Below are 12157 nucleotides of genomic sequence, written 5' to 3'. Positions count from 1 at the left end.
ACGTTCAGCCAGGCGATAAAACCCCCACTCACCTACTCACTGATCAACGGTGCCGTCAACTTCCCGATCAACAGTCCTGAACATTGTGACTTGTGACGTACTCTGTCCCATCTGAAACACCGGTAAGCATATATATATATATATATATGTATATATATATATATATATATATATATATATATATATATATATATATATATATATATATATACATGACTGAGTTTGTTAAAGTGTGTGAAAGACGAAAGTAGAGGGAAAATGTGAGTAAGAGCAAGGTTATTAGGTCAGTTGGGTTGAGGGACAAGTTGATTGGGAGGTAAGTTTGAATGGAGAAAAACTGGAGGAAGTGAAGTGTTTTAGATATCAGGGAGTGGATTTGGCAGCGGATAAAACAATGGAGCGGAAGTGAGTCACAGGGTGGGGGAGGGGGCGAAAGTTCTGGGAGCGTTGAAGAAAGTGTGTAAAGCGAGAACATTGTCTCGGAAAGCAAAAATAGGTATGTTTGAAGGAATAGTGTTTCCAACAATGTTATATGGATGCGAGGCGTGGACTATAGAAAGGGTTGTGCGGAGAAAGGGTAGATGTGTTGGAAATGAAATGTTTGAGCATAGTATGTGGTGTGAGGTGGTTTAATCGAGTAAGTAATGAAAGGGTCAGACAGATGTGTGGTAATAAAAAGAGTGTGGTTGAGAGAGCAGAAAAGGGTGTGTTGAAATGGTTTGGACACATGGAGAGAATGAGTGACGAAAGATTGACAAAGAGGATATATGTGTCAGAGGAGGTGGAGGGAACAAAGAGAAGCGGGAGACCAAATGGAGTGAAAAAGATTTTGAGTGGTCGGGGCCTGAACATGCAGGAGGGCGAAAGGCGTGAATGGAATAGAATGTATTGGAACGATGTGGTACACCGGGATCGACGTGGTCATTGGATTGAACCAGGGCATTTGAAACGTCTGGGGTAAACCATGGAAAGTTCTGTGGGACCTAGATGTGGAAAGGGAGCTGTGGTTTCGGTGCGTTATACATGACAGTTAGAGACTGAGCGTGAACAAATGTGGCCTTTGGTGTCTTTTCCTTGCGCTACCTCGCGCGCATGCAGGGGGAGGGGGTTGTCATTTCATGTGTGGCAGGGTGGCGACGGAAATGAATAAAGGCAGCAAGTATGAATTGTGTACATGTGTATATATGTATATGTCTGTGTATGTATATATATATGTATGCTTTGAAATTTATAGATATGTATATGTGCGTGTGTGGACGTGTATGTATATACATGTGTATGTGGGTGGGCTGGGCCATTCTTTGGTCTGTTTCCTTGCGCTTCCTCGCTAACGCGGGAGACAGCGACAAAGTACAATGAATTTAAGTAACATATATATATATATATATATATATATATATATATATATATATATATATATATATATATATATATATATATATATATATCCAAAAACACAGGAAAATGATACACGGTAAGTTCACAAGTGCACTTTCGTGTCATGATCACATCGTCAGAGGAGATACAAGAATGAGACAGAAGACGTAGAGCAGTCAGTTGGTATACAAGGGAGACGTAGCTAAGACAGTATCGGTAACGCTTGTTTGCACTCAAATCAGTCTGTCTTTCTTCCATGCCAATAAGAAGGTTAAGTAGCTATGGTGGCATCACACATGCTTACCACAGACCCAACTTCCTCTGAAGCAACTCGTCCTCCTCTCTCTTGTTTGTGCACACGCTTTACTCTCTTTTACTGTTTTTTATAGCTTTCTTCCCATACCATACATTCGTACCTTCTTGCACTGCGCATCTCTGTCAACGCTAATATGTTCTTTCTCCAGATTTATAGTTGCCATATATTAGTTCTAATTTTTCTCTTAAGTATTTCTTTCACAGGTTCATGAATGCATATACTTGATGCACATATCTTCTAATACCCTTGAAGCAGCAATGCTCTTCCCAATCTGATGTTCTGTGCAATCCATCACTTTCTCAGTAACCACTCTCCCAGGTTTACTAAAAATCTTATAACGCTGTAATTCGAACATTCACCATTGTCCCCCTTGCCTTTTTAGAGTGACAATATACAGGAATTCCCCGAACCCTTAGGCACCTTATGTTGAGCCAAACTACTTTGGAAATCCTGACTATCCAATCAACAGCACTGTCATGCCCATCCAATCCGGGCACTCTGCCGCGCTTCATCTCTTTACCTCAATTTTTCACCAAGCCGCTTGCCATAACTCTCTCTCTCTATCTCTCTTCGCATATCTCCACGTCCCAAATACCCCCTGTCTGCCACCTAAAAATGCAACACATTCAACGGTCCCTCAAAATACTCACTCAAGCCCTCTTCACCTCTTCTTTGCCTGTCAATACTTCCCAATTTGCTTCCTTCGCTGATTCTCGTATTTGTTCCCTTGTTCTCCTCACGCTATTCACTTTCGTCCAAAAGAGTTTCATAAGAAATTATCTCTGAAGTTTACCGATACTCTCTCACTCCAATTCTCATTTTAACTCTATGCCTTTGTATCTAACTTTTGACCTCCTGCCGCTTCCTTTCGTACATTTCCCAATCCTTCTCACGCCTTCTTCGTAGCTAACGCCTATATACCTCTCTTTGCTTTATCACTAGCAACTTAACTTCCTCATTCCACCACTCACCACCGTTTTTCACACGGCATCCTATCTTTAGCATGTCAAACACTTCTCTCCCATGTGTAAGTACTGCTTCCCTAAACACTTCCCACATTACTCTTCACCCTTGATTTTCTTTAATCTCACCCTCTGTCATTTCTCATCCAATTTTTCCTGTTATCTCCACACACAATTTTCTTTTGTAAACCCACTCACTTTCACCACTCTTTTCCCACCCATATCATTTCCCCTTTTCCTGAAGCCTCTGTAGACTCATTCTCGCCTCACCAGGACATGATTAGACACCCCATCATCTGTCTCTCTCATCTCATTTACGTGCAAGAGTCTGTCCTAACATGTCTATCAATCAATACATAGTCCCGTATTGCTCATTCACTATCAGCCTCACTCACCTATGTATACTTGTGTGTGTCCTTTTTAGATACCTGTCCCTCTCTTGAAAACAGGTATTTCCAATCACCAATTTGTTTTCTGCACCCAACACCACAAGATGTCACCATATTCATTTTCATTTACAACGAGTACCCATTGCCCGTCAATCATACCTCCAACTACCACATCGACAAGTCTTGCATTCAAATCACCCGTCTTATTATTCATTGCCTCGCATCAAAATTGATGACCCTTTCTCTCATCTCCTCCTAGATCAAACGCCTCTCCTCACTACCCCGACTACCAAGTGTATAAGCACTAACAATCTCCCACTTCTTATGATCCAATTACATCTTCATCCACATCAGTCTGGGGTGCACTTCCTTACACATTTCACACAATCCAACAACTTCTACAAAAGAGGTACTGTCGCCTCCATTGCCTCCTTCCCTTCGTGGATTGTTTCACTCATAGCCAGAACCTTCAGGTTGCTCTCCTTAAACATACTACATAGCTCTCTCAGCTTCTCATCCTAGTTAGAGCCATACACATTCAGGCCCCTTGGCTTGAGCTTTCGCGTCTTCTCTTCCATCTTTTGAAAAACTGGACTACAAGAAGGGTAGGGTTTCCACTCCCAAATTCAGGGATTATGTATATCTATCTTATTCTGTTTATTATACTTTGTCGCTGTCTCCCGCGTTAGCGAGGTAGCGCAAGGACACAGACGAAAGAATGGCCCAACCCACCCACATACACTTGAATACACATACACGTCCACACACGCACATATACATACCTATACATTTCAACGTATACATATATATACATACACAGACATGTACATATATACATATGTACATAAATCTATTTTTATTTCCCTCTGTAACTAGTCCTCTGAAGATGTGGTAATACACAAAAGTGCTCAAGATTCCCGTGCTTCCTTTCCCTAGCGGTGTTTCTGCATATATATATATATATATATATATATATATATATATATATATATATATATATATATATATATATATATATATATATATATATATATATACATGTATATATATATATGGATCTGGAAAAGGCATATGATAGAGTTGATAAAGATGCTCTGTGGAAGGTATTAAGAATATATGGTGTGGGAGGCAAGTTGTTAGAAGCAGTGAAAAGTTTTTATCGAGGATGTAAGGCATGTGTACGTGTAGGAAGAGAGGAAAGTGATTGGTTCTTAGTGAATGTAGGTTTGCGGCGGGGGTGTGTGATGTCTCCATGGTTGTTTAACTTGCTTATGGACGGGGTTGTTAGGGAGGTGAATGCAAGAGTTTTGGAAAGAGGGGCAGGTATGAAGTCTGTTGTGGATGAGAGAGCTTGGGAAGTGAGTCAGTTGTTGTTCGCTGATGATACATCGCTGGTGGCTGATTCATGTGAGGAACTGCAGAAGCTGGTGACTGAGTTTGGTAAAGTGTGTGAAAGAAGAAAGTTGAGAGTAAATGTGAATAGGAGCAAGGTTATTAGGTACAGTAGGGTTGAGGGTCAAGTCAATTGGGAGGTAAGTTTGAATGGAGAAAAACTGGAGGAAGTGAAGTATTTTAGATATCTGGGAGTGGATTTGGCAGCGGATGGAACCATGGAAGCGGAAGTGAATCTTAGGGTGGGGGAGGGGGCGAAAATTCTGGGAGCCTTGAAGAATATGTGGAAGTCGAGGACATTATCTCGGAAAGCAAAAATGGGTATGTTTGAAGGAATAGTGGTTCCAACAATGTTGTATTGTTGCAAGTCGTGGGCTATGGATAGAGTTGTGCGCAGGAGGGTTGATGTGCTGGAAATGAGATGTTTGAGGACAATATGTGTTGTGAGGTGGTTTGATCGAGTAAGTAATAATAGGTTAAGAGAGATGTGTGGTAATAAAAAGAGTGTGGTTGAGAGAGCAGAAGAGGGTGTTTTAAAATGGTTTGGTCGCATGGAGAGAATGAGTGAGGAAATATTGGTCAAGAGGATATATGTGTCAGAGGTGGAGGGAACGAGGAGAAGTGGGAGACCAAATTGGAGGTGGAAAGATGGAGTGAAAAAGATTTTGTGTGATCGGGGCCTGAACATGCAGGAGGGTGAAAGGAGGGCAAGGAATAGAGTGAATTGGATCGATGTGGTATACCGGGGTTGACGTGCTGTCAGTGGATTGAATCAGGGCATGTGAAGCGTCTGGGGTAAACCATGGAAAGCTGTGTAGGTATGTATATTTGCGTGTGTGGACGTATGTATATACATATATATATATGACAGCTAGAGAACAGAAGTGAGCGAATTTGGCCTATCTTCGTCTGCTCCTGTCGCTACCTCGCTACCCCGGGAAATGGCATCAAGTATGAAAGATAAGAAAAAGAATATATGTTGTGGCGGCTCTAGGGCGTGCCTGTGTGCAACCTGCCGTGATGGCCTCTTGTAGAGCTCATACTGGAGCAAAGATTTAATAACATGACATGAAAGAAAAGTTGGAATTCTTTATTTGTGTTCGTATCACCGTCTGTCTGTCTGACTATCTATCGTTGACTGTGTTACCATTTACCTGTAATGCATCAGGAGCATACAACCACTCACTTCACTCCATCGTACCTTGAATCCATGTCCTCATGTAAGTTTTATGGGAGCGTGAATGCCCAAAGTAATGTTAACACCTTTTTCCACTAAGCATCCTTTTACTGATTCAGCAAGTGAGAGCATCTACCTTACGGAATTCTGTATTATATCGTTATCTAGGGTTTTTTTTTTTTTCGTTCTAGCATTAGCTTAACGACTTTTCTTGGGAAATCCTTTCCTATGCTGCTCGGCAGTGTCAGATCATCCTCATCAATATGATTCGTTACCTTGGCTCTGCTTTTAATATTACAAGATCTTTTTAGCAACTTTACAGTTCAAGATCTCGTTGTGTCGAGGCTCCAGAGGATCTGGAAACGTTGAATCTCCAGAAGGTCTAGATACGTCGAGATTCCAGAAGTTGTTATTTTCAAGACTGCAGAAGATCTGGTGTGTCGAAACTCCAGAAACTGTGGATACGTCAATACTTCAGATGATCTGGATGCTTTGAAACTCAAGAAAATATGGATATATCGAGACTCAAGAATATATGGATATATCGAGACTCAAGAATATATGGATATATCGAGACTCAAGAATATATGGATATATCGAGACTCAAGAATATATGGATATATCGAGACTCAAGAACATATGGATATATCGAAAGTCCAGAAGATCTGAATATGTCGAGACTCCAGAAGATCTGAATATGTCGAGACTCCAGAAGATCTGAATATGTCGAGACTCCAGAAGATCTGAATATGTCGAGACTCCAGAAGATCTGAATATGTCGAGACTCCAGAAGATCTGAATATGTCGAGACTCCAGAAGATCTGAATATGTCGAGACTCCAGAAGATCTGAATATGCCGAGACTCCAGAAGATCTGAATATGTCGAGACTCCAGAAGATATGGATATGTCGAGACTCCAGAAGATATGGATATGTCGAGACTCCAGAAGATCTGAATATGTCGAGACTCCAGAAGATCTGAATATGTCGAGACTCCAGAAGATCTGAATATGTCGAGACTCCAGAAGATATGGATATGTCGAGACTCCAGAAGATATGGATATGTCGAGACTCCAGAAGATCTGAATATGTCGAGACTCCAGAAGATCTGAATATGTCGAGACTCCAGAAGATCTGAATATGTCGAGACTCTAGAAGATCTGGATATGTCGAGACTCCAGAAGATCTGAATATGTCGAGACTCCAGAAGATCTGAATATGTCGAGACTCCAGAAGATCTGGGTACGTTGAAACCCCAGAAAATCTAGACACGTCGAGGCTCCAGAAGGTCTGGATACGTCGCGACTCTAGACGAGCTAGTTGCATCGATACTTTAAGGATCTGGTGGATACGTCAAGACCCCAGAAGTCTTGCGCGTCTCGTGAAGATCATGACCCAAGAGGTTTTGAATGTTTCGAGACTCCAGAAGATCATGGATGTGTCGAAGCTTAAGATCTGGATATGTAGTGACTCCAGAACAACTGGAGATGTCCAGACTCCTGGACATCTGAATGTGCCTAGATTCCAGAACATCTGGATGTGTCCATACGCCAGTAGATCTGGATATATCCGGAATCCGTAAGATCTGTATGCGTCGAACTTCCAGATATCTGGATGTGTGGGTACTCTACAGGCAGAGGACATGTTGGCGTGAAACCTTCACTGGTGTCAACAGGTGGAAGCTCTTTTCCACACCAGATACTGCCTAGATTCGGAGATGCATGCAAATTGCATCCTTTTTCTTTTTTCATCCACTAACCAGATATCTTTAACTCCTTCAGGTGTTGAAGATAATTCTAAGACCACATACATTTTCACTAAGCATATCGCCTATAAGGTCAAGCTAGTTGGTTGTTCAATGTTACTATATATATATATATATATATATATATATATATATATATATATATATATATATATATATATATATATATATATATATATTATCATTATTATTATTATTATTATTTTTGTAGTTGCTGCTGTTGTTGTTATCATTATTTAACCACAGGATTTCTCTCACTGAAGATGCTGCCAGGAACTTAAAGACTTCGCTACTTCTAGTATCAGGGGTATGATGAGGTCCTTTGAAGTGAGAAGGTTTTCGAAGGTGACTTTCTATTCGTGATGTAACCAGATATAGGCAGTAACACACACACACACACACACACACATACACAGACAGACACACACACACACACACACACACACACACTCACACATGCATATTTTTTTTCTCCCTTTTTTTTCATGCGATTCTTGTTTGGTTTAATCTTATGCATTTCATACATCGGAAAGTTACTTCATTGTTATCTTCTGCAGCACATGAATGTTACATATCAAGTAGCTTTAATTGTAGAAATATTTTCTCACAGCATCTTGACGTTACCTCGTTCGCGTATGGAACTGCGATTACGGACGAAAGAAAAAAATACTATATATATATATATATATATATATATATATATATATATATATATATATATATATATATATATGATAATGTTAAAGATTTCTAACAAAGGTAATGTACTTTTAGATCAGGGTATTACTGGCTGAATATCATACTAGATAAAATTACCCATAAAAAACATTAGACGCAGAAGTGCTTGCGTTGAATTTTAATTTAGATATTGTTGGTGAATTATTCAGCGGATGTAACAATTAGCCCTTTAATTAAGGAGATAGGTTAATGAGTAATGGATGTTTTAGTTGATAATGAAATATGATTTGTGTTTTAAGCCTCAGTAATGTAACTTAGATATATATATATATATATATATATATATATATATATATATATATATATATATATATATATATATATATATATATGTATATATATATATATATATTCTGTAAATAACTGCATCTGCAAAAAGAGGTACTTCCTCTGTGCACCTAGTGAACTGGCTGTTGTAGTAAACAAGAAAAATAAGGGGTAACAGTGCAACCCTTGTCTTGTACTTCTTAAGTCACAAAAACACTTAAAGAACTAAAACTAAAGCACGAAATTGTCAATCAACGTAACATAAAGAAAAATTATATCTGGCAAAGTTTTTTTTCCCCCTGGCATAATGACACTGGTGATTTCACTGAAATAAGCATCATTTTCAGGGATAGTAAGCATTCCTGAGCCGGAGGTGTGAGTGGCGAGTGTGGGTGAGTTGTGGGAGGAGGAATGACTGAGGGAGGTAACTTACGTATGGCGTGGCAGGAGCAGCAGGTGTCCCCTTCCTCCGGCCGAGACAGAAACGTTGACAGGCACACTCAGTGGGTCTCTCAGTCCTTTATATAGTTGGCTCGTGTACTGCAGTCTACGATTTACTTCATGTGCTTCAGTCAAGTACAGTGATGTTCAGTTAACTCTTGCGCTGCAATGTACAATTCACACGTGTACTGCAGCGTACTCCTTGATCGTGTACTGCAGCGTATAGTTCACTCACATGCTGCACTTGTAGTGTACATCACGATCAAGTACAATAGTGTACAGGTAGTTCATATGCAAGTGTACAGTAGGATGCAGGACACGGTACAGTAGCGCACGCCAGGATACAAACTCAAGATAAGCTAAGGATACGGCACTTCACCCTCTGGGATGCAACAGAATACAGTACTGTACCACAGACTGCAGAGGTATGTTCCTTTGACGCCTCAACACAAAAAGGGAAGGTATGCTACACTCTGCTCATGTTTCTCAGGCAATGTTATACTGACAAGTACTCATCATAGGCTGGGCCACTGCCAGATGGGAATCCAGATGGCGAAGGAGTTGAGAGATAACCATAGTATGGAACTAAATAACTTGCGTCTGATCAACGTTCATGTTTTTGGAACCTTATACTAGACGTTTGGTCCAGCAAGAAGAGAGAGACTGATATACATTGCTAAACTCGCCATTTATCTTTTTCCTTTCTCGCTTCTTTTTTCTTCTCTCTTTTCTGAACCTTCGGTCTGACCTTTTCTATTGTGGTTCACAACCTTAACTAACCTCCATGCAAAGTGTATAGCCCATGAAGGAGCGTCACGTTGGAATAGATCAGATGGGGAAAAAAAAAAAGAAAAAAAAGATATCGAGAAGCTGGTTCCTGCAGGAGGTGTATAGTGAATGGCGCCGCGCGAGACGAGCGGCGACCCACAGTGAGACCACAGACGAGGGCAGCGTGACGGAGTGCGTAGCGTGGCGGTGTGTGTGGGCGTGAGCGTGTTCTGCCAGCGACTGGCTGGGCGGGTGGCTAGGAGGCTGGCTGGAGAGCGGCGACGGTGCACGTGGGTCCTGCGCCTGGCACACACAACAGGTAGGGAGGGCGAGCAGGCGCCGTGCGACCTGCCTCCTGAAAACCTGCTGTCAAATCCATCACCACCCCCGACACACACACACACACACACACACACACACACATACATACATACACTTGAGACTCGACTGGAGCTTTTAGGATCTTTCAAAGACTTCCAAGAACCTCCCAGTAAGCATGAGGGCTATTCACAGGAAGACGAGGATTCTTCGAAGATCAAAGAGACCACACCAGTACAACACTCAGGACATCAGGGATTATGGGAAAGAGTCGTCAGTACCCTCAACAACAAAAACCATACAGAGGCACCTTAAGGTATGTTGCGGCTGATTTTGCACTATTTAAGACCTTTCAAAGCCCACAAGACCAGACTCACTCGCTGCAGTTCATGGAAGACCACCTTGAATCTCCACACCTGCCACATGATTGATTAAGGAGCTAAAGCAATTCACGTCAGTAGAAACTTTTTAAATCTACATTTCTCAACATATTTTGGTGACTTAAGCATTGGAACATTCTTGAATCTTATACATAAACACAAAAGGGTAGGAGGTTGATTAAATTGACCCGTAAGACATCGGGGTGTCTTATAGTTTTAGCATACTTGCGAACACTGAAGGAAAGATTATTCTTTATAATCTTGTAGGAGGTGGTAACTCTATCTCTGTACAGTGAGCATCTTACGCTGTCTCCTACCACAATCCCCCTCACACATCACATCTACATAACTCCATGCTGTTCATAATACTCATTTTGCATACTCTGCCTGTGCAATCAAGCCTCATTTACATATGAATCTAACCGAAACTCCTTCAGGCGTGGCCTCTGAAACTACGCAGTTTGTCACCTTAGTCCGTCCGTTTTCCTATGTACAAGTACAGAGGATCAGACTTGTGAGCTGGGCTAAAGGCTCGGGTAGATAAGGTAAACTAGAAAACTGAATCTTGGGCCAGAGATTCGTGTACAAAGGTCGTAAGAAAACTGTATCTGAGGTCAAAATACTGTATTTGAGGTCAAAAACTGTATCTGAGGTAAAAAAAAAATGTATCTGAGGTCAAAAAGCTGTATCTGAGGTCAAAATACTGTATTTGAAGTGCAAAAACTGTATCTTAGGTCAAAATACTGTATCTGAGACCGATGATTCAGGTACAGAGGTCAAACACTTGATCTTAGGCCAGAGGATACCCTTCCTCACTTACTTCACTCGGAACACTCATCTGAGCATCTCCTCCACGTCCACTCCTCTTCTCTTTTCCGTAACGCTTGGGTGCAACACCATTTTTCCTCCAGTAACTTCGTCCTCCATGATACAGAATTATCCTCACTGATTTCCTCGTTCCATCTCCTTACTGGGCTCCACACGCGCCTTTCAGGAACTAGACCTCAGAGATTTGTTCTCTGTGAACCACTCAGTTTATTATTACGCACTCACATATTACGAGTTTGTAGTAGGTTTCTTTATCTTTCTAATTAACAAGGTGGTTAGAGGAGCGAAAGAAAGGGTAGGACATGTAAAGGGATAGTTTGAAACGGAAAAGAAGACTGGGGTGTGTGCTAGTGTATGGTGTAAGTTTATTGATGTAAACGGGTTGCTGCACCTCTCCTCACAGTAGATGTCGTCACGCCTGGTCTCTCTCTCTCTCTCTCTCTCTCTCTCTCTCTCTCTCTCTCTCTCTCTCTCTCTCTCTCTCTCTCTCTCTCTCTCTCTCTCAACAATCTGTCCCTACAAGCCCCGCAGTCACTTCACCATCTACATGTCAAAGTATGACCCAGTTTATTTCATCTCTTAAACCTAAGTACCTTACCAGATGCCATAATTTTGGCAAGACATCACGGAGAAGCAACTCCATCATTCATGAACAACGATACGCAACGACACCTTCGTCTCAAAGGTCATCATCATCTGTAACCCCAAATTCAGCAGTGTATTGCCCTAATGTGCGTGAATGAGTTCGTTTTCTTCGTCTGGTGATGGCGTTACCCCTCTAACACGGGACATGGCGAGCAAGTATGAAAGTAAAGAGAGGAATAGATTACTGGGTTTTTTTTTTCAAGTGTTTGGCGGTCGCTGAGTACTGAGCATTTTTCTACAGCCGCACACTTCCTGACTGTTCTTTGCGTCTATGTGAAAAAGGAAAAAAGATAAAAGTTACAGAAATGACTTTTTTTTTTCGAGTCCCGTCTTGAGAGAGTTATAATGAAGTGGTTAGTGAAAGGTCATGAATTTTACACACCAAGCTTCCATAA

General features: G+C 41.2%; 1 protein-coding gene across 1 annotated transcript in view; it reads right to left on the bottom strand.

Annotated features, from left to right (window-relative positions):
• LOC139749143 (somatostatin receptor type 5-like) overlaps positions 1 to 9827 on the bottom strand; it is a 127354-nt gene extending 117527 nt beyond the window's left edge. Inside the window, exon 1 of the mRNA XM_071662784.1 lies at positions 8816 to 9827. The gene's annotated coding sequence lies outside the window, so the exon portion shown is untranslated. The remainder of the gene's footprint in view (positions 1 to 8815) is intronic.
• Positions 9828 to 12157: the final 2330 nt, after the last annotated feature.

This window comes from Panulirus ornatus, chromosome 1 (assembly GCF_036320965.1).
Source record: "Panulirus ornatus isolate Po-2019 chromosome 1, ASM3632096v1, whole genome shotgun sequence".
NCBI classification, from domain to species: Eukaryota; Metazoa; Arthropoda; class Malacostraca; order Decapoda; family Palinuridae; genus Panulirus; species Panulirus ornatus.
The sequence above is the reverse complement of the archived record's forward strand: the minus strand, read 5'-3'. Positions and strand labels throughout refer to the sequence as shown.